The sequence below is a fragment of the Rhinopithecus roxellana genome, chromosome 7, assembly GCF_007565055.1.
Source record: "Rhinopithecus roxellana isolate Shanxi Qingling chromosome 7, ASM756505v1, whole genome shotgun sequence".
In the NCBI taxonomy this organism is placed as follows: domain Eukaryota; kingdom Metazoa; phylum Chordata; class Mammalia; order Primates; family Cercopithecidae; genus Rhinopithecus; species Rhinopithecus roxellana.
In genome coordinates, this window is record NC_044555.1 from 118,280,892 (window position 1) to 118,304,564 (window position 23,673).

At 43.7% G+C, this 23,673-nt stretch overlaps 1 protein-coding gene, 1 non-coding gene and 1 pseudogene across 5 annotated transcripts in view; 2 read left to right on the top strand and 1 right to left on the bottom strand.

Moving 5' to 3' along the window:
• The first annotated feature begins 522 nt into the window (after positions 1–522).
• The window catches only part of XIAP (X-linked inhibitor of apoptosis), a 52,398-nt gene continuing 29,247 nt past the window's right edge, over positions 523–23,673 (top strand). Inside the window, exons 1-2 of one of the 4 annotated variants that reach the window (XM_010354596.2) lie at positions 523–635; positions 901–1,027. The gene's annotated coding sequence lies outside the window, so the exon portion shown is untranslated. Of the gene's footprint in view, positions 636–721; positions 1,028–23,392; positions 23,525–23,673 lie in introns of those variants that run through there. The other 3 variants (XM_030934266.1, XM_030934267.1, XM_010354595.2) reach the window with 3 other exon arrangements.
• LOC115898859 lies at positions 14,813–14,915 on the top strand. Its single transcript, XR_004058518.1, has one exon. It is a non-coding gene; the product is annotated as a U6 spliceosomal RNA (small nuclear RNA).
• Positions 19,287–19,993, bottom strand: LOC104655199 (annotated as a pseudogene).

Consider the following 23,673-nt stretch of genomic DNA (forward strand, 5'->3'; position numbering starts at 1 on the left):
CTATTAATTTTCCCTTCACCTCCCAATCTTAACCCCCGCCATTCCCCCAGGGTCTCCTTTTCTTGTCATCCCTTTCATCCTTCCCTTCTTGGAAAAAGATCCGATTCTAACCTCAGTTACCTTATTAGCCGCGTGATACTGGGATAGCTATCCCCTCTGGGTCTCAGTTTCCTTTGTAAAATGGGCTTATTAAATCCCCAGAGACAGTGCTTATCTTACAGAGTTGTCAACATTACAACAAAGACCACGTTATATGCCTAACACAGTACCTGATCTATAGTAAGAACTCAACATTTTCGCCCCTTCTCCTCCTCTTTTCCGTTCTTGTGCCTTTCTTCCCCTATTCCTCAACACCAGGGCCCAACAGGTAAAAACCGTGGGAAAAACCATCTTTGAGGCTAAAAGAAGAAACGCAGGAGCTAGGGGCGGAGACTATGAGGTGCTCACTGCGCATGTGCGCCCGCTAGGTCAGGTTCTGGGTTCCAGCTGGGAGGGGGGGTGGGGGGGTGCGGTTAGGGGTTGCAAGGGCCTCATTTTTTTCTTACTGCCCCCTTCCGGTTCGGGGAGGTGGCGGGACCTTGGCGGTGCCCGGAGCCGGCGTGGCGCTCATCGAGGGACGACGCCCGGCCCAAGTGGTAAGTTGGAAAATGGCGGAGGGGGGGGGAAGAAGGAGGGGCTTTGCAGGGCAGGAGGCTGACCTCCCGGCCGGGGGTGGGAAGGACACAGCCGGGGCCCAGTGGCGCAGCCCGGGCCTGGAGACTGACGGACCGCGCCCGGTGTCTCTTTGAGGCCCTGACGTGGACAAACTTCGAGTTTCACGACTCCGGGTTTCTCCAGCGGATGGGCCGACCGGTGGAGGCGCGTGAGGGAGACGAAGGGACTTCCGTTTCCTTCACCTAGGCTGGGGCCAGGCCGCAGAGCGGAGTTGGCATTTCCAGATTGGGGCTCGGGCCGCGCCTCCTCCGGGACCCTCCCCTTGGACCGAGCTGATCGCCGCGGGGCAGTTCGGGCCGGCTGTCCTGGCGCGGTGGGTACAGCTTGTGTAGGCTTTCCCCTCCTCCGCTTTCCCTCCTTCCCCTCTTCTCCCTCCCCTCTCTTCTTTTCCCCTCCACTCCCCTCGGGACGGCGCTGCTGGGGAGGGCGGGAAGGCCGCGCCCGCCTGGCAGGGGTGGCCCGGCCCCGGCTGCTTGCCCGGGTTCCTCGGACTGCCGACGGCAGGCGTGGGTGAGTGGGTGGGTGACTTCAGGCCCGCGGGACTGCCTTCCTAAACCCTGTGACGCCTAAGGTAAATTGAGGCAAAGAACTTTTTAAAAAAATATGATCAAAGGGATTTCCTCCCCTTGTGGTACCTGTGGCTTGTGTGGAGCAGGTTGGAGTGTGTCTGGAGAGGGCATATGAAACAGAAAGAATAAGGGCCAAAGAGCTTCCGGAAGAGGAAATTAGCTGGTGATTCTTTCCAATCTGCTTTCCCAGTCACCTCTCCGGCATGTTCTGTAAAACAAAATGTAATTTGATTTTGTTTCATTATTTTAACTCCGTAACACTTAAATTATTTTCTTTTCGGGGAGGGGAGTGTTTATTTTCAAACTAAGCAGTAGCACTCTCCACCTCCGAAAAAGGAAAAACGTCAACCCAAGCTTTGTTAAAAAACCCCAATCAGATTTTAATAATCTACTACTTTGCTTTCAAATATAATTATGTCGCTAGTTCTGCCACAACTATACTTTGATAGTTTAATGACTCACAGAAATTTGTAAGACTGGAGGTTTCAGTAGTGTTTCTTTTCCTTTTTTTCCCCATAATATTTGTTACACTCAATGAACAGTGTTACAGACGGCCATCTTAGAATTATAACATTTTAGAGTTGGAAGGGATCTTAGTCAAACCCTGTCCTTTTACAAAACCAGAAACAACGGCTTAGGGAGATTTCATAGCTTGCTTAAGGCTATCCAACTAGTTAGATTAGAACCCATGTTATCTGGCTTCTTGCCCACCACTCTGCACAGTTGCTCCATATCGCCTCCAAGCATGAAAATTAAATGTATTCAATTCAACACACATTTCTGAAGAGTGTGATACTTTGTACCAGTGACTGTGGTACCACTTTCCATGTATTTCAGTGTATTTAACATGCTTATGGAGTACTTGAGCTTCCCCCCCACCCCCACATTCAAGAAGTGGCAACAGTTTAGATTTACATACACACCTTCACATGTATGTGTGTATACTTGCATTTGCCCAGATAGTTTCTTGAAGGATACACAATAAAAATGTTAACAGTAGTTACTTATGGAGGAGAAGAGAGGTAGAAGACTTTTTACTTTGCACTTCACATGACCTAATGTACGATTTGAATTTGTTATAAATTTGTATTGATTTCATAATTGAAAACTTTTAAAGTTCACACCTTCCCACACAAATATATATATTAACATAAGCAAATATATACCAATGGTACGTACACATATTTATGCACATATATGTATTTATACACATCAGTGGTTTGTACTGTAAAATCCAGTATGATTCAGGTCGACTCAGCTGACAAAGCAGGCCTTATTATTGGATACTCATGTTTCGTTTTCTTGTATTGCTCTCTCCTAATATAAGATAGTAAAAATAATATGTTACTAGTTGTCGTATGTTACTAGTTGTCGTATATTTTTAGAAATTGTCCTAAGCTTCTTGATTATCAAATAATGTAGCAAACTTTTAACACATTTAGAATATCAAATTTGGGTACTTGCTTCAGTGGTAGTACATATACTAAAATTGGAACAATTCAAAGAAGATTAGCATGGTGTTTTTTTGTTTGTTTGTTTGTTTGTTTTTGAGACGGAGTCTTACTCTGTCATCCAGGCTGGAGTGCAGTGGCAACGATCTTGGCTCACTGCAGCCTCCGCCTCCTGGGTTCAAGTGACTCTCCTGCCTCAGCCTCCCGAGCAGCTAGGACTACAGGCATGTACCACCATGCCCGGCTAATTTTTGTATTTTTAGTAGACACGGAGTTTCCCCATGTTAGCCAGGCTGATCTCGAACTCCTGACCTCAGGTGATGCACCAGCCTCAGCCTCCCAAAGTGCTGGGATTACAGGTGTGAGATACCTCGCCCCGCCGGTCCCTTTTTTTTTTTTTTTTTTCTTAGATGGAATTTCGCTTTTGTTGTCCTGGCTGGAGTACAATGGCGCCATCTCAGCTTACTGTAACCTCCCCCTCCTGGGTTCAAGTGATTCTTCTGCCTCAGCCTCCCAAGTAGCTGGGATTACAGGTGCCCACCACCACACCCGGCTGATTTGGTCCCGTTTTTAAATAAGCAACAACAACAACAAAAATTTGACACCTGACGCTGTGGCTCATGCCTGTAATCCCAGCACTTTGGGAGGCCAAGGCGGGCAGATCACCTGAGGTCAGGAGTTCCAGCCTGGCCAACATGGTGAAACCCATCTCTACTAAAAGTAAAAAACTAGCTGGGTGTGGTGGCGTGCGCCTATAGTCCCAGCTACACGGGAGGCTGAAGCAGGAGAACTGCTCGAACCCAGGAGGCAGAGGTTGCAGGGAGCTGAGACCGCACCACTGTACTCCAGCCTGGGTAACAAGAGCGCACCTTTGTCTCAAAAAAAAAAAAAAAAAAAAAATGATACAATGAAAATATCTGCAGCCTGGGCAACATGGCGCAGCCCTCTCTCTAATAAAAATACAAAAATTAGCCAGGCGTGCTGGCTTGTGCCTGTAGTCTCAGCTACTTTGGGGAGCTGAGGCAGGAGGATCACCTGAGCCTTGGGAGCTGGAGGCTGCAGTGAGCCATGATTGGGCCACTGTACTCCAGCCTGGGCAACAGAATGAGACCCTGTCTCAAACAAAACAAACAAACAAATCAGAATTGTAGACTCTTTGTAGATAAGAATATATGTTTTTTAAAAAAGTGAAGACTAGGGCCAAGTACGGTGGCTTTCACCTGTAATCCCAGCACTTTGGGAGGCTGAGGTGGGCAGATCACCTGAGGTCAGGAGTTCAAGACTAGCCTGGCTAACATGACGAAATCCCATCTCTACTAAAAATACAAAAATTAGCTGGGTGTGGCGGTGCACCCCTGTAGTCCTAGCTCCTTGGGAGGCTGAGGCAGGAGAATCACTTGAGCCCATGAGGCAGAGGTCACTGTGAGCTGAGAACGGAACATTGAATTCCAGCCTGGGCCGCAGAGTGAGACTCTGCCTCAAAAACAGATAAATAAAAATAGCATAAAATAAAAAGTTAAGACTAAAACATTTTGCAGTGATTAGGAGTTCAGCTGTCTAGTTTTGTTTTTTTTTGTTTTGAGATGGAGTTTCGCTCTTGTTGCCCAGGCTGGAGTGCAATGGTGTGATCTTGGCTCACCTCAACCTCTGCCTCCCGGGTTCAAGCAGTTTTCCTGCCTCAGCCTCCCAAGTAGGTGGGATTACAGGCATGCACCACCACACCCGGCTAATTTTGTATTTTTAGTAGAGACAGGGTTTCTCCGTGTTGGTCAGGTTGGTCTTGAACTCCCGACCTCAGGTGAAAAAGTGCTGGGATTACATGCGTGAGTCACCGCGCTCAGCCCAGCTATCTAGTTTTTAGAAATAGATTAAGACTCAAAAAAAAATCACCCATCGTAATATATCTAATTATTAGCAAAGCTTGGACTAGAGTCTAAGTTCTAGTCTAGTGGCCCTTGTACTATACCTGTAATTTTATTGCCTTCTAGTGCATTGGGTGATTCCAACTAGGCTAACAAAGTAATAATATCTGAAGGTTAGCCAGGACCATTTCAATAGGTAAGAATTATTATTTTTTTCTTTGGTTTTTATTTTATTTTGTCTTCCTTTTTTTTTTTTTTTTTCCATTTTCAGGAAGTGAGCAGTTTCTCAAAATTATTATAATTGATGGACCAGCTAATTTGTATAGTGCTTAAAATATTTTAGTAACGGCCGGGCGCGGTGGCTCAAGCCTGTAATCCCAGCACTTTGGGAGGCCGAGACGGGCGGATCACGAGGTCAGGAGATCGAGACCATCCTGGCTAATACGGTGAAACCCCGTCTCTACTAAAAAATACAAAAAAACTAGCTGGGCGAGGTGGCGGGCGCCTGTAGTCCCAGCTACTCGGGAGGCTGAGACAGGAGAATGGCGTAAACCTGGGAGGCGGAGCTTGCAGTGAGCTGAGATCCGGCCACTGCACTCCAGCCTGGGCGGCAGAGCAAGACTCCGTCTCAAAAAAAAAAAAAAAAAAATTTTAGTAAAATAATTTTTACTAAATATATTTACTAATTTAGTAAATAAATGTTCTCCTTTTACTTCATTGTAAACGTTAATTTCTTTGGTAAATCCTGTATTTATATTGTAAATGCTTAGAGATACCAAATGTAAAATAATGATGTTTCACTGTTTTTGTTTGGTCTAATGTTTAAGTCTGGTAGCTAGTATTAGCAGAGAGCAAAACCTACAGTTTATGAAATAAACATTCATTGAGCACTTTATGTGTTCCAGGCATTGTAGTATGTGGTATGATTCCAAGAATAAATATGTCAAAAAAAAATACCTTTCTTCTTCTTCTTTTTTTTTTTTTTTTTTTTTTGAGACGGACAGAGTCTGGCTCTGTTGCCCAGGCTGGAGTGCAGTAGCGCGATCTTGGCTCACTGCAAGCACTGCCTCCTGGGTTCATGCCATTCTCCTGCCTCAGCCTCCCAAGTAGCTGGGACTACAGGCACCCACCACCACACCCGGCTAATTGTGTGTGTATGTGTGTGTTTAGTAAAGACCATGTTTCACCGTGTTAGCCAGGGTGGTCTGGTTCCCCTGACTTCGTGATCCGCCCACCTTGGCCTCCCAAAGTGGTGGGATTACAGGTGTGAGCCACCACGCCAGGCCTCCTTTCTTCTTTTTTTTTTGCTTTGTCTGTTTTTATTTTGCTTTTGTGTCTTTGTTTTTCCATTGTTCTTTTGTGACTGGGAGATTATCATGAGCTGTCAATTCTCAAGCTTTATCTCTGTGAGATAATCTGTTAATAGTATTATAAAATGTAACCTGTTAGCACTATTAAAGGGCATTGTGTGAGTAGATATGAGGAGACAGAAACAGTAGTGATAAGATAAAAAATACTTCAGAATTTAACAAATACTATTTCTTTCTTTTTTTTTTTTGAGACGGAGTCTCGCTCTGTCCCCCAGGCTGGAGTGCAGTGGCTCGATCTCGGCTCACTGCAAGCCCCGCCTCCCAGGTTCACGCCATTCTCCTGCCTCAGCCTCCCGAGTAGCTGGGACTATAGGCGCCCACCACCGTGCCCACCACCATGCCTGGCTAATTTTTTTTATTTTTATGGAGACGGGGTTTCACCATGTTAGCCAGGATGGTCTCGATCTCCTGACCTCGTGATCCGCCCGCCTCGGCCTCCCAAAGTGCTAGGATTACAGGCATGAGCCACTGCGCCCGGCTCAAATACTGTTTCTGTATCTTAGAGGTCATGTGCTACAGTGTTTGGAAAGAGTCCTGGGTTGGGTACCACAGTACCTAGATTATTGACTTTGTTTCCAATTAGCCGTGGGATTGTGCATGTCAGTGACCCCATCTTTCTTTACATTTTCACATTTTTGATATGTTATTTGATGTGTTGAATTTAAAACATAAAAGGGTATTTTGAATATTTTATTTTATTTATTTATTTTTGAGACATTGTCTTGTTGTGTCACCCAGGCTGGAGTTCAGTGCATGATCCCAGCTGACTGCAACCTCCACCTCCTGGTTTCAAGTGATTCTGGTGACTCAGCCTCCCAAGTAACTGGGATTACAGGCGTGTGCTACCACAGCCGGCTAATTTTTTTGTTTGTTTTTCCCCCGAGACGGAGTCTTACTCTGTCGCCCAGAGCTGGAGTGCAGTGGCACGATCTCGGTTCACTGCAGCCTCTGCCTCCTGGGTTCAGGCAATTCTCCTGCCTCAGCCTCCCGAGTAGCTGGGATTATAGGTGCACGCCACCACAACTGGCTAATTTTTGTATTTTTAGTAGAGATGGGGTTTCACCATGTTAGCCAGGCTGGCCTCGAACTCCTGACCTCGTGATCCACCCTCCTCATCCTCTCAAAGTGCTGGGATTATAGGCATGAGCCACTGCACGCAGCCTTTTTTGTATTTTAAGTAGAGACTGGGTTTCACCATGTTGCCCAGGCTGGTCTTGAACTCCTGACCTCATGTAATCTGCCCGCCTTGGCCTCCGAAAGTGCCGGGATTACAGGCATGAGCCACTGCGCTGGCCTTTGAGTATTTTAAGTTATAAAAGCGATATGTGTTTTAAAAAAACACATATCTCTCTTTTTTTTTTTTTTTTGAGACGGAGTCTCGCTCTGTTGCCCAGGCTGGAGTGCAGTGGCGTGATCTTGGCTCACTGAACTTCCACCTCCCAGGTTCAAGCGATTCTTCTGCCTCAGCCTCCCAAGTTGCTGGGACTATAGGTGTGCTACCACACACGGCTCATTTTATTTTATGTATTTATTTATTTTTTTGAGATGGAGTCTCACTCCTGACCTCATGTGATCTGCCTGCCTTGGCCTCCCAATGTGCTGGGATTACAGGCGTGAGCCACCGTGCCTGGCCAGAGATAGGTGTTTATTATAGAAAATTTATGAAATAGAATAATAATGATCATATTGTCTATAGGTTGTTTTAATCTTTTTTCTCCCATTCAACATTCTATAGTTAACATTTCTCATGAAGTCGTTTTGTTTTGTTTTGTTTGGTACAGATGTGTGCCACCACACCTGGCTAATTTTTGTATTTTTAGTGGAGACAGGGTTTCACCATGTTGGCCAGGCTGATCTTGAACTCCTGACCTTGTGATCCGCCCACCTTGGCCTCCCAAAGTGTTGGGATTACAGGCATGAGCCCCCGTACCTGCCCTTTTTTTTTTGAGACGGAGTTTTGCTCTTGTTGCCCAGGCTGGAGCACACTGGCACGATCTCAGCTCACTGCAACCTCTGTCTCCTGGGTTCCAGTGATTCTGCTGCCCCAGCCTCCCGAGTAGCTGAGATTACAGGTGCCTGCCACTACGTCCGGCTAATTTTTGCATTTTTAGTAGAGATGGGGTTTCACCATGTTGGCCAGGCTGGTCTCGAACTCCTGACCTCAGGTCATCCACCCGCCTCGGTCTCCCAAAGTCCCGGGATTACAGGCGTGAGCCACCGTGCCCGGCCTGAAGTCTTTCAAAATACATTTTTTATTTATCCAGTATATTATTTTATACTGCACTTTCTTCATCTGTAAAATAACAGGGCCAGGCGTGGTGACTCATACCTGTAAGCCCGGCACTTTGGGAGGCTGAGGTGGGAGGATTGTTTGATCCCAGGAGTTCGAGACCAGCCTGGGCAACATCGTGAGACCCCCGTCTCTACCAATAATAAAAAATGTGATGTGATGGCATGCGCCTGTGAAGATCGCTTGAGCCTGGGAGGTCAAGGCGGCAATGAGCCATGAGGGCGCCACTGCATTCTAGCCTGAGTGCCAGAGTGAGGCCCTGTCTCAAAACAAACAAGCAAACAAACAAACAAATGAAAAAACCCAGGGAGGTTGGGCTAAGGGCTAGTTGATTCCAAAGATTCAAAACCCAGTATAATAGTTTTTAAGCCTGATTATCTGAGATTTTGTCAAGGAAAAAAGTTTCATATAACAATCCCAGGCCAGGCATGGTGGCTCATGCCTTTAATTCCAGCACTTTGGGAGGCCGAGTCAGGGAGATCCCTTGAGCCCAGGAGTTCAAGACCAGTCTGGGCAACATGGTAAAACGCCATCTCTACTAAAAATAGAAAAATTAACTGGGCATGGTTGTGCGTGTGCCTGTAATCCTAGCTACTCTGGAGGCTGAGGTGGGAGGATCACTTGAGCCCAGGAGATGGAGGATGCAGTGAGCCAAGATCAGGGCACCCCATTCCACCTTGGGCGACAGAGCGAGACCCTATCTCAAAAAACAGAAACAGGAATTTGAGGCCATATTTATGGATTATATATTTTATCTGCTCTGCATATGGTTAATAGGTTATCCTTGATATGATAAAAACATACTTCTGTCCATTTTGCAGGACTTGGCATGGGCTTTTATTGTTTTAAATTATGATACCTTTGTAGCTCTGCTGTTTTATACATTTTGGGATTTGATTTTAGTATGATTTGGTACCCAGTCTTTGTTATGGATACACGTGATTCACCTTGTTGTGATACAGTTTTATGTATTTTCGAGGATATGGGTCATAGTGAAAAGTCACGTTTACTTGTACAGACTGAGAATAGCTTGATTTCAGATGGTCAGAGGTTGAACTAAGTGGATTAAAGCTGATTTCTTAAACTGGACAAGGCTGGTACCATTGTGCATTCCCTGGTACTTATAAATACTTATATCATGGTTTGAAATTTTATTCTTATTTCTGTAATCATTTTATTCACCTTAAATACAGAAATATAGACATCTGGCTGGGCGCAGTGGCTCACACCTGAAATCCCAGCACTTTGGGAGGCCGAGGCAGGTGGATCACTTGAGGTCAGGAGTTCAAGACCAGCAGTTCAGGACCATGTCTACTAAAAAAATACAAAAAAGAAAACCCCAAAAAAACCCCAAAAAACAAAAAACTAGGTCATGCCTCTGCAATCCCAGCTACTTAGGAGGCTGAGGCAGGAGAATCACTTGAGCCTGGGAGGTGGAGGTTGCAGTGAGCTGAGATCATGCTACTGTACTCCAGCCTGGGCAACAGAGTGAGACTCCATCTCAAAAATAAAGAAAAAAAAAAAAGACATCTCAGCATATATTACCATGTGACTTAACCTTTCTGTGGTTCCAGCTAATTTTTTAGGCCTTGAAAGGGAAGGAAGCCTAACATTTTCTGCTACCTCATTGGACTGTCCCTTCTGCCAGTAATTCTTACAGTAATTTCCTTAGACCTATATTGGTCATAATCACTGGGTCCATGACCTTTGATGAGTAACAGTCAGAACCACTGTTTCCTCTTATTTCAGATGAGGCCTATGATATGTAGGTTAAATTAGATACCATATATGAAAACATTCTAAATTGTAAAGCACATTACATATGTTAATTATTATCAAAGGTAACGTCGTGAAAGAAGAGAAGATGAGCTATAGAATCACACAAGCCTATGCTTAAATTTTGACCTTACATTAAACCAAATAGGATTGATTTTTTTTAAAAAATTGAGTTGGAGTCTCGCTCTGTCGCCCAGGCTGGAGTGCAGTGGTGCGATCTCAGCTCACTGCAACCTCTGCCGCCCAGGTTAAAGCGATTCTTGTGCCTCAGCCTCCTGAGAAGCTGGGACTACAGGCGCGTGCCACCATGTCCAGCTAATTTTTTTCTATTTTTAGTAGAGACGGGGTTTTGCCATGTTGGCGAGGCTGGTCTTGAACTCCTGACTTCAGGTGGTCTGCCCACCTCGACCTCCCAAAGTGCTGGGGCTACAGGCTTGAGCCCCATGCCCGGCCAAGATTGAAAATTTTCAGTTTAAATTCAGCATGTTTAGTAGAGAAAGTACTTGTAGCTAAAATGATGGGATGAAGGAAAATGAAAATTAGTTTGTAGATAGCATTTGGGTACATGTGGACACTCATGAAATATGTTGTATCATTTAAATTCGGTTTGTAGCACTTAACTGTGGCACAGTTTCCTTTACTTTGTGTCATTAAAAAAAATTAAAACCTAGACAGAAGAGAAACATACTAAATGTTTGAATATAGATAGCACTGTAGCTTTCAGATAGAGCTAAATATTTTTACTAAAGAAAGAAAAGATATGGGCTCTTATCCATAACTTGTTTGATCAGCCTGGGCAATATAGTGAGACCTTGTATCTACAAAAAAAATTTAAAAATTAGCTGAGTGTGCTGGCGCCTGCCTGGAGTCCAGCTCCTTGGGAGGCTGAGGTGGTAGGATTGCTTGAAATTGCAAGGCAGGGGCAGCAGTGAGCTGAGATTGTGACACTGCACTCCAGTCTGGGCGATAGAGCAAGACCCTGTCCCAGAAAAAAAAAAAAAAAAAAAAAGTTGTTTAAGTACTTGCTTGAGGGGTCCCAACATGATCATGGAATAGAATACTTCATTCTGAGGTTAGAAGATCACTTGAGGCCAGGAGTTCAAGACCAGCTTGAGCAACATAGTAAGACCCCCATCTCTTTTTGTGTGTGCGTGTGTGTGTGTGTGTGTGTGAGGGAGTCGGAGTTTCACTCTGTCAGCTAGGCTGCTGGAGTACAGTGGCACGATCTGGGCTCACTGCAACCTCTGCCTCCCAGGTTCAAGCGATTCTCCTGCCTCAGCCTCCCAGGTAGTTGGATTACAGGCATATGCCACCATGCCCAGCTAATTTTTGTATTTTTAGTAGACCAGGTTTCACCATGTTGGCCAGGCTGATCTCAAACTCCTGACCAAGTGATCCACCCACCTCAGCCTCCCAAAGTGCTGGGATTACAGGCGTGAGCCACTACGCCCAGCCATGAGCCACCAAGCCCAGTCGAGACCCCGTCTCTTAAAGAAAAGAAAAGAATACTTCATTCTGAGAAATGTCTAGGGATAGGTATTACCTGCTTATGAAGTCATCCATGGAACCATCTGATTGTATGAACTACATTCTAATCACTGTGTCAGAATAAGTTATCTGCACAAAGTATCAGAGTACAGTAAGTTCCAGTTCTATGCCACTAATCAGCTCTATGGCCTTAGTAAATCATTTACCTTCCTTACGTCTTAGCTTCTTTTTCTTTCTTTCTTTCTTTTTTTGTTTTTGTTTTTTGTTTGTTTTGTTTTTTTGAGACAGGATCTGGCTCTGTCAGCCCAGGCTGGAGTGGCCAGGCTCAACTGATCCTCCCACCTCATCCTCCCGAGTAGCTCGAGCCACCATGCCTTAGGTTTTTTTTTTTTTTTTTTTTCCCAAGATGATTAGTTTCTTTATCTGTAAAGTAAGATAATGATTTTTATTATCCTGTCCAGCAAGACATAGTTATTATGAACAATTTTTGCTCGTGTCTACAAAGTATAATGATGGCCGGGTGCGGTGGCTCATGCCTGTAATCCTAGCACTTTGGGAGAATATGGCGGGAGGATTACGAGATCAGGAGATCGAGACCATCCTGGCCAACATGGTGAAACCCTGTCTCTACTAAAAATACAAAAATTAGCTAGGTATGGTGGCATGTGCCTGTAATTCCAGCTACTCGGGAGGCTGAGGCACGAGAATCGTTTGAACCCAGGAGGTGGAGGTTGCAGTGAGCCGAGATCGTGCCACTGCACTCCAGCCTGGTGACAGAGTGAGACTCCGTCTCAAAATAATAATAATAATAATAATGATTATACTTTTTAGTATACTTGATTCTGAGCTAATTTTTTGTAAAAATTATTTTAGGGAAGTTTTTGCCCAAAGTTCGTGGAGACTTCTTTCTTTTTACCAGGTCCCAAAGTCATTGTTAATTTTTATAAGGCAGTGGATGAACAGTTCATAACTCCAAAGAGATATCACTGAGAAAAATTTTTCCACAAGAAGTCCTTTTTTCTTCTTCTTCTTTTTTTTTTTTTGGCACACTGGTTTCTCACTTAGCAAGTCCTTTTATTTTCAATTCAAGTTAACAATAAGTTGGCTGGGCGCGTTGGCTCACGCCTGTAATCCCAGCACTTTGTAAGGCTGAGGCGGGCGGGTCACCTGAAGTCAGGAGTTCGAGAACAGCCTGGCCAACATGGCAAAACCCCGTCTCTACTAAAAATACAAAAATTAGCCAGGCATGGTGGTGCGCCCCTGTAGTCTCGCTACTCAAGAGGCTAAGGCAGGAGAATCACTTGAACTCAGGAGGTGGAGGTTGCAGAGAGCCAAGATCACACCACTGCACTCCAGTCTGCATGACAGAGCAAGACTCCATCACAAAAAAAGAAACCCAATAAGTAGCAATCAGGTATCACCTGTGTTTCTCAGCCCTTCTCTGCTGCTGCTGGTTTACTGCCACTCAAGCAGTGGACCAAAAGGCATTTGTTTCTGGCCAGCCACCATGGACGTGACCTGATCACTGCTTTTGTCTCTGTGACTTGACCTGTATCCCTTTCTCTCTTTTTTTTCTTTTCTTTTTTTTCTGTGACTTGACCTGTATCCCTCTCTCTCTCTTTTTTTCTTTTCTTTTCTTTTTTTTTGGAGATAGTTTTTCATTCTGTCTCCCAGAGTGGAGTGCATTGGCACAATCGTAGCTCACTGCAGACTCTACTTCCCAGGCTCAGGCAGTCCTTCCACCTCAGCTTCCCGAGTAGCTGGGACTACAGGCGTGTGCAGACTATAGGCATGTGCAACCATGCCCAACTAATTTTTATTTTTATTTATTTATTCATTTTAGATGGAATTTCGCTGTTACTGCCCAGGCTGGAGTGCAGTGGCGCAATCTCGGCTCACCGCAACCTCGGCCTCCCGGGTTCAAGCGATTCTCTTGCCTCAGCCTTCCTGAGCAGCTGGCATTACAGGCATGTGCCAGCACGCCCAGCTAATTTTGTATTTTTAGTAGAGATGGGGTTTCTTCATGTTGGTCAGGCTGGTCTCAAACTCCCGACCTCAGATGATCCACCTGCCTCGGCCTCCCAAAGTGCTGGGATTACAGGTGTGAGCCACCACACCTGGCCTAATTTTTATTTTTATTTTTTGTAAAGACGGGGTCTCACCATGTTGCTCAACCTGGCCTCGAACACCTGGGCTCAAGCAGTCCGCCTGCCTTGACCTCCCAAAGTGCTGGGAATACAGGCGTGAGCCACCATGTCTGGCCCTCTCTCTTTTTTGAAACCTGATGATCGCCAGGCACGGTGGCTCACGCCTATAATCCCAGCACTTTGGGAGGCCAAGGCAGGCAGATCACTTGAGATGAAGAGTTTGAGACCAGCCTGGCCAACATGATGAAACGCTGTCTCTACTAAAAATACAAAAATCAGCCAGGCATCGTGGCGGTGCACACATGTAATCCCAGCACTTTGGGAGGCTGAGGCAATGGATCACTTGAGGTGAGGAGTTTTGAGCCCAGCCTGGCCAACATGGTGAAACTTCGTCTCTACTAAAAATACAAAAAAAAAAAAAAAAAAAAAAATTAGCTGGGCCTGGTAGTGCATGCCTGTAATCCCAGCTACTTGGGAAGCTGAGGCAGAAGAATTGCTTGAACCTGGAAGGCAGAGGTTGTAGTGAACCCAAATCGCGCCACTGCACTCCAGCCTGGGCGACAGAGCGAGAGTCCGTCTGAAAAAAACAAACAAAACCACAAAGAAACCTGAAGAAAAAAACCCCCAAAAAACCTGGTGGGTTGCTCAGAGGCAGTTACCTATGTAACAAACTGGCAGAAATTCTCAGGATAGGCAAAAAGATAAGAACCAAAGAACATATCCTTCTCTAAGTCATAAAAATTATTTTCTGTGAATGAAAAGCCAAAACTTTGCATTACCAGGCCCTGCTATTGATAGTTTACTTGGCCAGTGTATTCACAGATGGAGGAAGCATTGTCACATGACAAATAACCAGATTATGCCCATAGTCTGGTTGGCAGGATTGTACAAGGGTGCCTGACTAATCAAGAGTCCACCTGCTTGTTTCTTTTGATTAGAATCTAATATATTTGCTGTATAGAATTTAGAAAGTTAAGAAAAGCACAAAGAAAAGAATTTAATCTCACTGCTCGGAGATAACCACAGCAGAATTTTGATATGTAATTTAGCCTATCTTTATATATCTGTATCTTTTATAATTTGGGTTATATAATACAGCATTATTTTGTAACCAGCTTTTTCCACTTAATACAACATCATGGTGCTTGCTTCAGCAGTAAATATACTAAAATTGGAATGACACAGAGAAGGTTAACATGGCCCCTGTATAATATATATATTTTTAAAATACATCCTGAACATGAATTTTTAATGGTTGCCTGGTGGCCCATATTACCATAGTATTGTCCTCTTTTGTTAGATATTGAGTTGTTTTGTTTTAGTAGATAGCACTTTATGGAACATCCTTATATACATTAATAATGAAATTATTGGAGTTTTTTTTTTTTTTTTTTTTGAGATGGAGTCTTGCTCTGTTGCCCAGGCTTGAATGCAGTGGCGCAATCTTGGCTCACTACAACCTCCACCTTCCGGGTTCAAACAGTTCTCCTGCCTCAGTCTCCTGAGTAGCTGGGACTACAGGTGTGTGTCACCACCCCCAGCTAATTCTTGTTTTTTGTGGAGCCTAGGTTTTGCCATGTTGGCCAGGCTGGTCTCGAATTCCTGACCTCAAGTGATCCACCCGCCTTAGCCCCCAAAGTGCTGGGATTACAGGCATGAGCCACTGTGCCTGGCTGATCAGGGATTTTCTTTTTTTTTTTTTGGTGGGGATGAGGGGAGGAGTTTCGCTGTTGTTGCCCAGGCTGGAGTGCAATGGCGCGATCTCGGCTCACTGCAGCCTCTGCCTCCCGGGTTCAAGCGATTCTCCTGCCTCAGCCTCCTGAGTAGCTGGGATTACAGGCACGCACCACCACGCCTGGCTAATTTTTTGTATTTTTAGTAGAGACGGGGTTTCACCATGGCCAGACTGGTCTTGAACTCCTGACCTCAGGTGATCCACCTGCCTCGGCCTCCCAGAGTGCTGGGATTACAGGCGTGAGCCACTGCGCCTGGCCTGATCAGGGATTTATTTATTTATTTATTATTATTATTATTTTGGAGAATGTGTTTAGAACTAGAATGGGTGGTTCAAGAGATTACCATATATTTAAGACTTTTAGAACATATATTGCCAGATTATCTTCCAGAAAAGATGTACCAGTTTTTAGTTCTAACAGACAGATGCCTCTTGCTCCATACTCTCGTGCCACTGCGTTTTCATTGTTGGTAGTAGTGTTGACCTTTGCCAAACAGGATAAAAATGTTATCTTTTAAAGTGTTTATTTCTTTGATTATTAATGAGGTTTAACATTGTTGCATATGTTTGTTGACCATTAATATTTCCCACTTGTAAATTTGCCTGTTTTCTATCAACGTATTAATCTTTTTCTTACAGTTTTTTTTTTTTTCTTTTTTTTGAGATGGAGTCTCGCTCTGTCGCCCAGGCTGGAGTGCAGTGGCACCATTTCGGTTCACTGCAACCTCTGCCTCCCAGGTTCAAACGATTCCCCTGCCTCAACCTCCCGAGTCGCTGCAATTACAGGCATGCGCCACCATGCCCAACTAATTTTTGTATTTTTAGTAGAGACGGTGTTTCATCACATTGGCCAGGCTGGTCTTGAACTCCCGAATTCAAGCGATCCACCCACCTCATACTCCCAAAGTGTTGGGATTACAGGTGTGAGTCACTGCGCCCGGCCTTCTTATAGATTTATAAGTGTATTCATACTACTGTTTTTAAAGACAGTGTCTTGACCTGTTGTACAGGCTGAAGTGCAGTGATGCAGTCACAGCTCATTGTAACCTGTAATTCCTTGGCCTATGTTGCCCAGTGTGGTCTTAAATTCCTGGGCTCAAGTGATTCTCCTGCCTTAACCTCCCAAAGTGTTGGGATTACAGGGGTGAGCCACCACATATGGCCTCATGCTGCTTTTTTTTTTTTTCCAACTACTTTAGTCAAATGCTTCTTCTTAAGACTATTACTAGTCAAAAACAAAATAGATTAAATGGAGGTAGTGACAGGACACTGTCCTGTTTGAGGCCATCTATTATTGGTGCGAAAAGCCAACATTACATGAGTAGGTTTAGATAGAAGGTCATTCACTCCAACATTGTTCATAATGGTAAAAAACTAGTCAAACAGTCCTTCACGGCTATAATCACAACACTTTGGGAGGCCAAGTCAGGAGTATCGCTTGGGTCCAGGAATTCCAGACCAGCCTGAACAGCATAGAGAAACTACATCTCTAAGAAAACTTTTTAAAATTAGCGGGGCATGGTGGCATGTGGCTATAGTCCCAGCTATTCAGGAGGCTGAGGTGGAAGGATTGCTTCAGCCCAAGAGGTTGAGGTTACAATGAGCTATGATCACACCACTGCACTCCAACTCGGGCAACAGAGCAAGGCCTTGTCTTTAAAAAAATAATGATAATACATTTTTAAAATAAAAAGGAAAATAATATGGGTAAACTCTACCCGTCAGTGGTAAATACCACATATTTCTATCAATGATAGGCAGTCTTCCTAGAATAATCCCACTGAAGAAAATCCAAAATCGTTGTATGAAAAAATACACAGGTTTGTTCCATGTGTAAAAATCTTTTAATCATGGTACATTTTTTATCAAAAACATTCATACTACTTGAATACATTAAAAGAGTACAAAAGCATTCCAATGTACATATAGACACACTAAACAAAGGGAATGCTTTCTAGTGAAATTAGAAATAAATACAAGAATGTTAAGGGAGAGAGTCTCGTATTACCAGAGTCGGTGAAATTAACTGCTTTATTTTTATTATTATTTTTTTTTGAGACAGTTTTGCTCTGTCTCAAAGACAGCTCTGTCACCCAGGCTGGAGTACAGAGGTGCAGTCTTGGCTCACTGCAACCCCCGTCTTCGGGTTCAAGTAATTCTCATAGTTCAGCCTCCTAAGTAGCTGGGATTACAGCCATGCACCACCATGGCTGACTACTTTTTGTATTTTTAGTAGAGATAGGGTTTTTGCTGTGTTGGCCAGGCTGATTTCGAACTCCTGACCTCAAGTGATCCGCCTGCCTCGGCCTCCCAAAGTGCTGGGATTACAGGCATGAGCCACCACACCCGGCCATTAACTGCTTTTTACAGCATAAATTATACCTGTTTGGAATTAGTTTTTAAATATATAAGCTATAGGATGGACAAACACCAATGTGAACAACTATCAAACAGAATTTTGTAATTCAGGAACATAGCTTCAGGTGCTTCATAACATGGAAAGCAACTCCTAAAAATAGTAATTGGCTTAATTTCTTAAAAGTTAGAAGAAGCATTCCAGAAAGTGATTTGTTATAATTAGCAACAGAAGAACAACATTAGAAATAATACTGGAAACATAAGAACTGAGGTCCTCCAGTACCAAGAGATAGAATCAAACTTTTTCTCTTTAAAGAATATAGCTCGGCCGGGCGCGGTGGCTCAAGCCTGTAATCCCAGCGCTTTGGGAGGCCGAGACGGGCGGATCACGAGGTCAGAAGATCGAGACCATCCTGGCTAACATGGTGAAACCCCGTCTCTACTAAAAAATACAAAAAACTAGCCGGGTGAGGTGGCGGGCGCCTGTAGTCCCAGCTACTCAGGAGGCTGAGGCAGGAGAATGGCGTAAACCCGGGAGGCGGAGCTTGCAGTGAGCTGAGATCCGGCCACTGCACTCCAGCCTGGGCGACAGAGCGAGACTCCGTCTCAAAAAAAAAAAAAAAAGAATATAGCTGCGCGCGGTGGCTCATGCCTGTCATGCCAACAATTTGGGAGGCCAAGTCAGATGGATCATGAGGTCAGGAGATCAAGACCATCCTGGCTAACATGGTGAAACCTTGTCTCTACTAAAAATACAAAAAAATTAACTGGGCGTGGTGGCAGGTGCCTGTAGTCCCAGCTACTCAGGTGACTGAGGCAGAAGAATGGTGTGAACCCGGGAGGCAGAGCTTGCGGTGAGCCGAGATCACGCCACTGCACTCCAGCCTGGGAGTGAGACTCCATCTCAAAAAAAAAAAAAAAGAATTTAAAAAATATAGTTAAAGGAAAAATTCACTGGGCTCTGTGAAACAGGTTAAATATGTAACCACTTCAAACAGAAATGACTTAGTCCTCTCATGTAGTTCTGAAAATGTACTAATATCCCATTTTCCATATCAAAAGCACATAATTTCATTAGCAGAAGCCCCATTGTTTTATACTTAAAATCACCTCTGATCCTCCAAAGTTTATGCAGTTACCAAACTACTATTTTAATAACATTTTGACAGCTTTATTGAGATATAATTTATATACCATAAGATCCATTTAAAGTATATAGTTCAGTGGCTTTTAGTATATGCAGAGTTGTGCAACTGTCACCACAATCTAATTTTAGAACATTTTCATTACTCCAGAAACAACTCCAGTAACCATTTATAGTCACTTCCTATTTCCCCCCCTCCCCAGCCCTAGGCAACCACTAATCTACTTTCTGTTTCTATTTATTTTAATAGCATTTCAAACTTGTAATATTATTGTTCTCATGCCTATTCTAGGTCGTTGGCTCAGAGGTTTAAAAGCTCTTAAACTACCCAAATTTACAAGTCCTATGACATCCTCATTCAGAAAACATTCAAGTGATAGTTTCATGATGTTATGATAGTTACATCTTCTAAGAGTTTTTGATCTGGAGCATGTGTTTCAAATTCTGTTAGTACTACTACTAAACTCAATTAGAAGAAGTAAAATCATTCTGTCGAGACTCAAAAGTGAGTTTGTTCTGTTTGTGTTAATGATTCCAGGCTTTTGATGGTAGGAATGGCTTTAGCAGTCTTGTGTGGCACACCATTATCTTAAATAGTAATGTTACCTTCCCCTCTGTCTTCATCCTTTGGCTCAAAGTTTGGTTCAGTCTGCTGTGGATAGGCAAGAAGGCTATTATCAGCAGATTGGCTGGAGCTATCAGAAGTCTGACTGTTCCCAGTAACATTATTCACCTGGTTGCTGGTCTCACTGTTAGGATGAAGTGGCTGCTGTTTGCACTCATCATGTCTGTTTACTTGATTGAGACACTTCCCTGAAACTTACGTACCATCAACTTCTAAAAACTTCATCATTAACATTTCATAGTTCTGTGCTGTGAGCCAGGCCTGGAACAAGCCAGGATATAAAAGATCCCTGGGATGCTCTCTAAGCCATGTGGTGTCTCCCTTAGGCTAAAACCATCTTGGATATAGAATCCTAGGGAATGCTTAGTTCCTGGGAGAACATCCACATCTATGATTGAAGACACAGGTCTGAAGTCTTAGGGCATAGCAATGACTGGACATAGCCTTTTTCTGTGGTTGACAAAACCACAGAAAGAGAGATTTTTTGTTTTTTTGAGACGAAGTCTCTCTCTGTCACCCAGGCTGGAGTGCAGTGGCTGGATCTCAGCTCACTGCAAGGTCCGCCTCCCAGGTTCATGCCATTCTCCTGCCTCAGCCTCACGAGTAGCTGGGACTACAGGCGCCCTCCACCACGCCCGGCTAATTTTTTGTATTTTTAGTAGAGACGGAGTTTCACCGTGTTAACCAGGATGGTCTCGATCTCCTGACCTCGTGATCCACACGCCTCGGCCTCCCAAAGTGCTGGGGTTACAGGCGTGAGTCACTGTGCCCGGTGACAATATTATTTTAATTGTCAAGATTTTAAGTGACAATATTATTAAAGACATTCTGGAGAAAAAGATCACCTATAATCCCGTCACCTTAACATTTTCCTGATTTATTTAATCAATATTATTTTAATTGACAAGATTTTAAGTGACAATATTATTAAAGACATTCTGGAGAAAAAGATCACCTATAATCTCGTCACCTTAACATTTTCCTGATTTATTTAATCAATATTATTTTACTTGACAAGATTTTAAGTGACAGTATTATTAAAGACATTCTGGAGAAAAAGATCACCTATAATCCCGTCACCTTAACATTTTCCTGATTTATTTATTTATTATTACTTTCCGAGTCTTGTCTATAAGTATACATTTCACACAGTGGCAATCTGGCATGCATTCTACCTTATATTATTTTCCCCATTAAAATAGCCTTTGTTCTATGTATTTGAAAACATTGGCCGGGCGTAGTGGCTCACGCCTGTAATCCCAGCACTTTGGGAGGCCGAGGCGTGCGGATCACGAGGTCAGGAGATCGAGACCATCCTGGCTAAGATGGTGAAACCCCGTCTTTACTAAAAATACAAAACATTAGCTGGGCATGGTGGCACGCACCTTTAGTCCCAGCTACTCGGAAGGCTGAGGCAGGAGAATCCCTTGAACCTGGGAGGCGGAGGTTGCAGTGAGCTGAGATTGAGCCACTGCCCTCCAGCCTAGGTGACAGAACAAGACTCTGTCTCAAAAAAGAAAACCTTAAGGCTGGGCGTGGTGGCTCACGCCTGTAATCCCAGCACTTTGGGAGGCCGAGGCGGACGGACCACCTGAGGTCAGGAGTTCAAGACCAGCCTGACGAACATAGAGAAATCCCGTCTTTACTAAAAATACAAAATTAGCCGAGTGTGGTGGCAGGCGCCTATAATCCCAGTCATTCAGGAGGCTGAGGTGGGAGAATCACTTGAGCCCGAGAGGCAGAGGTTGCAGTGAGCCAAGATTGTGCCATTGCACTCCAGCCTGGGCAACAAGAGAAACTCTGTCTCAAAAAAAAAGAAAACCCTAATAATAATTTTTTTAAAAAGCAGCTGGGCACAGTGGTTCATGCATGTAATCCCAGCACTTTGGAAGGTCAAGGCAGGTGGATCACCTGAGGTCAGCAGTTCAAGACCAGCCTGGCTAACATGTTGAAATCCTGTCTCTTCTAAAAATACAAAAATTAGCCAGGCATGGTGGCGGGCACCTGTAATTCCAACTACTTGGGAGACTGAGGAGAATGGCTTGAACCTGGAAGGCGGAGGTTGCAGTGACCTGAGATCACGCCATTTTACTCCAGCCTGGGCAACAAGAGCAAAAAACTGTGTCTCAAAAAAAAAAAAAAAGGAGAAATAGAAACTTTTGTGTCATATACAGACACCAGGGTTTTGTATGTGCCTTTGTCTCTGTATCCCCCACCTCCGCATTCCCACATTCTCGCTAGACTAGCTGTCAACATCCTCTCCTTGGCACCTCCTGGTGGCTCTCTTTACACAGTTGACTGGACTAAATGTCTGTTCATACATGTATACTGTAAAACCTTACATATTACCATTGTAGAGTCTCCCAAACCCTTCATTTAAACATGCACCATTGCTTGCTGGTCCTTTTTGTCCCATTTTTTGCTTCCATAGTGCTATTTTCCCAACTATTGTTACCCTTAAGATTCCTGACTGCCCAGCCCCTTTACCAAAAGCTTTCTTTGACATTTTTCTCTTTCCGTGCCTTCCTGCCTTTCCACGTACCCAGTACAAAGTCTGAAGATGCTTTCACAGAGAAGCCTTAAATTATCCCAGCATACTTTATTGCACCCACACCTTTTCACTTCAAAAACCTTTTTGTCACCCTTGTCCAATATTTGTACCCTATTTTCTTCTGTATTCTCAATTCTTCTGCTCCGTATATACTTGTTTTCTGTGGTATCATTTTCCCCTCCTCCATTTCACTTAGATCCTATATTTTTTTACCCTATCTTACCCTTTTTGTTTGGTGCCTTCCTCTAAAGCCAAGATTTCTGTCGTTCATCAGTCATCCTTCCACCCTCTGGTAATTCTGTTTTTTCCTCCTTCTCAAAAAGCTCACACTCTGCTAATGTGTATATATTGTTCACTTGAGTGCTTCTAAATAAATATTTACTTTTCAAAAGAGTGAAATCTGAACTATTGGCATGGAAACAACCTCTGGGAAGACAAGATCTCCACTCAAAAGCTTCAAATTGAGATTCTCCTGCTCATGTTGAATGATGGTTTTACCTAATATTTTCTGAAACAGGGTGACTACTTGAACTACACAAAATTGTGAAATGAGAATATCTTTGATTTTATACTTTGTTTTTTCTTTTTTTGAGATGAAGTCTTACTCTGTCACCTAGGCTGGAGTGCAGTGGCACAATCTCGGCTCATTGCAACCTCTGCCTCCCAGGTTCAGGTGATTCTTGTCCCTTAGCCTCCCGAGTAGCTGGGATTACAGGCGTATGCCACCACGCCTGGCTAATTTTTGCATTTTTTGGTAGAGATGGGGTTTCACCATGTTGGCCAGGCTGGTCTTGAACTCCTGACCTCAAGTGATCCACCCACCTCAGCCTCCCAAAGTGTTGAGATTACAGGCATGAGCCACTATGCCTGACCACTTACATCTATTTTGATTGACTTGAAATAAAATTTAACACCCCAGGGAAGGCAATTCTCATGTGTTTTGAATTATACTGAGCATTAATTATTCAGGATAATTATAGACTTGGAAATGTTTAATCCAGTCTCCTAGTCCATGCTGAAGCTCCTTTAAGTGATAGGAGGAACTCATAATCTACAAGGCAACCCCATCCATTTGTTGCTGCTATCAGTTGTTATAAAGCTCATCCTTGGGTTAAAATCTACTGTTTATAGTTGTATTTAATGACCTTAATTCTGCCCTCAAGCTATACAAAATGTGGATCTCTTTTCTACATGATAACCTTTTAGATATCAGTCTATCCTCTCTACCCTTCCCCTCACAATTTTTCCACCCTTTGCGATAAATATCCTTTGCTATTCTATTTCTCATATGATATCATTTTTATCATCCCAGTTGCTCCCTGAGGACATTAAACTTTGTTAATGTCCCTTCCAAAATGTATTTGGAACTGGAAATAATATCCCTTGGTAGCTGAATTGGATCTGGATGTTGCACATCTGGACACTAATGCAGCCTGAAGTTGCTGTAAGTTTTTTAGTCAACTTGTAATGTTGGCTCATGATGAATTTGTAATTAATTAAAATTCCAAGGTTTTAATCTGGAGGATTGCCTTTATGTGATTTTTTCTTAAACAAAGTCTCCATTTTCTTTTAGTTATGCAACAGATTTTTTTT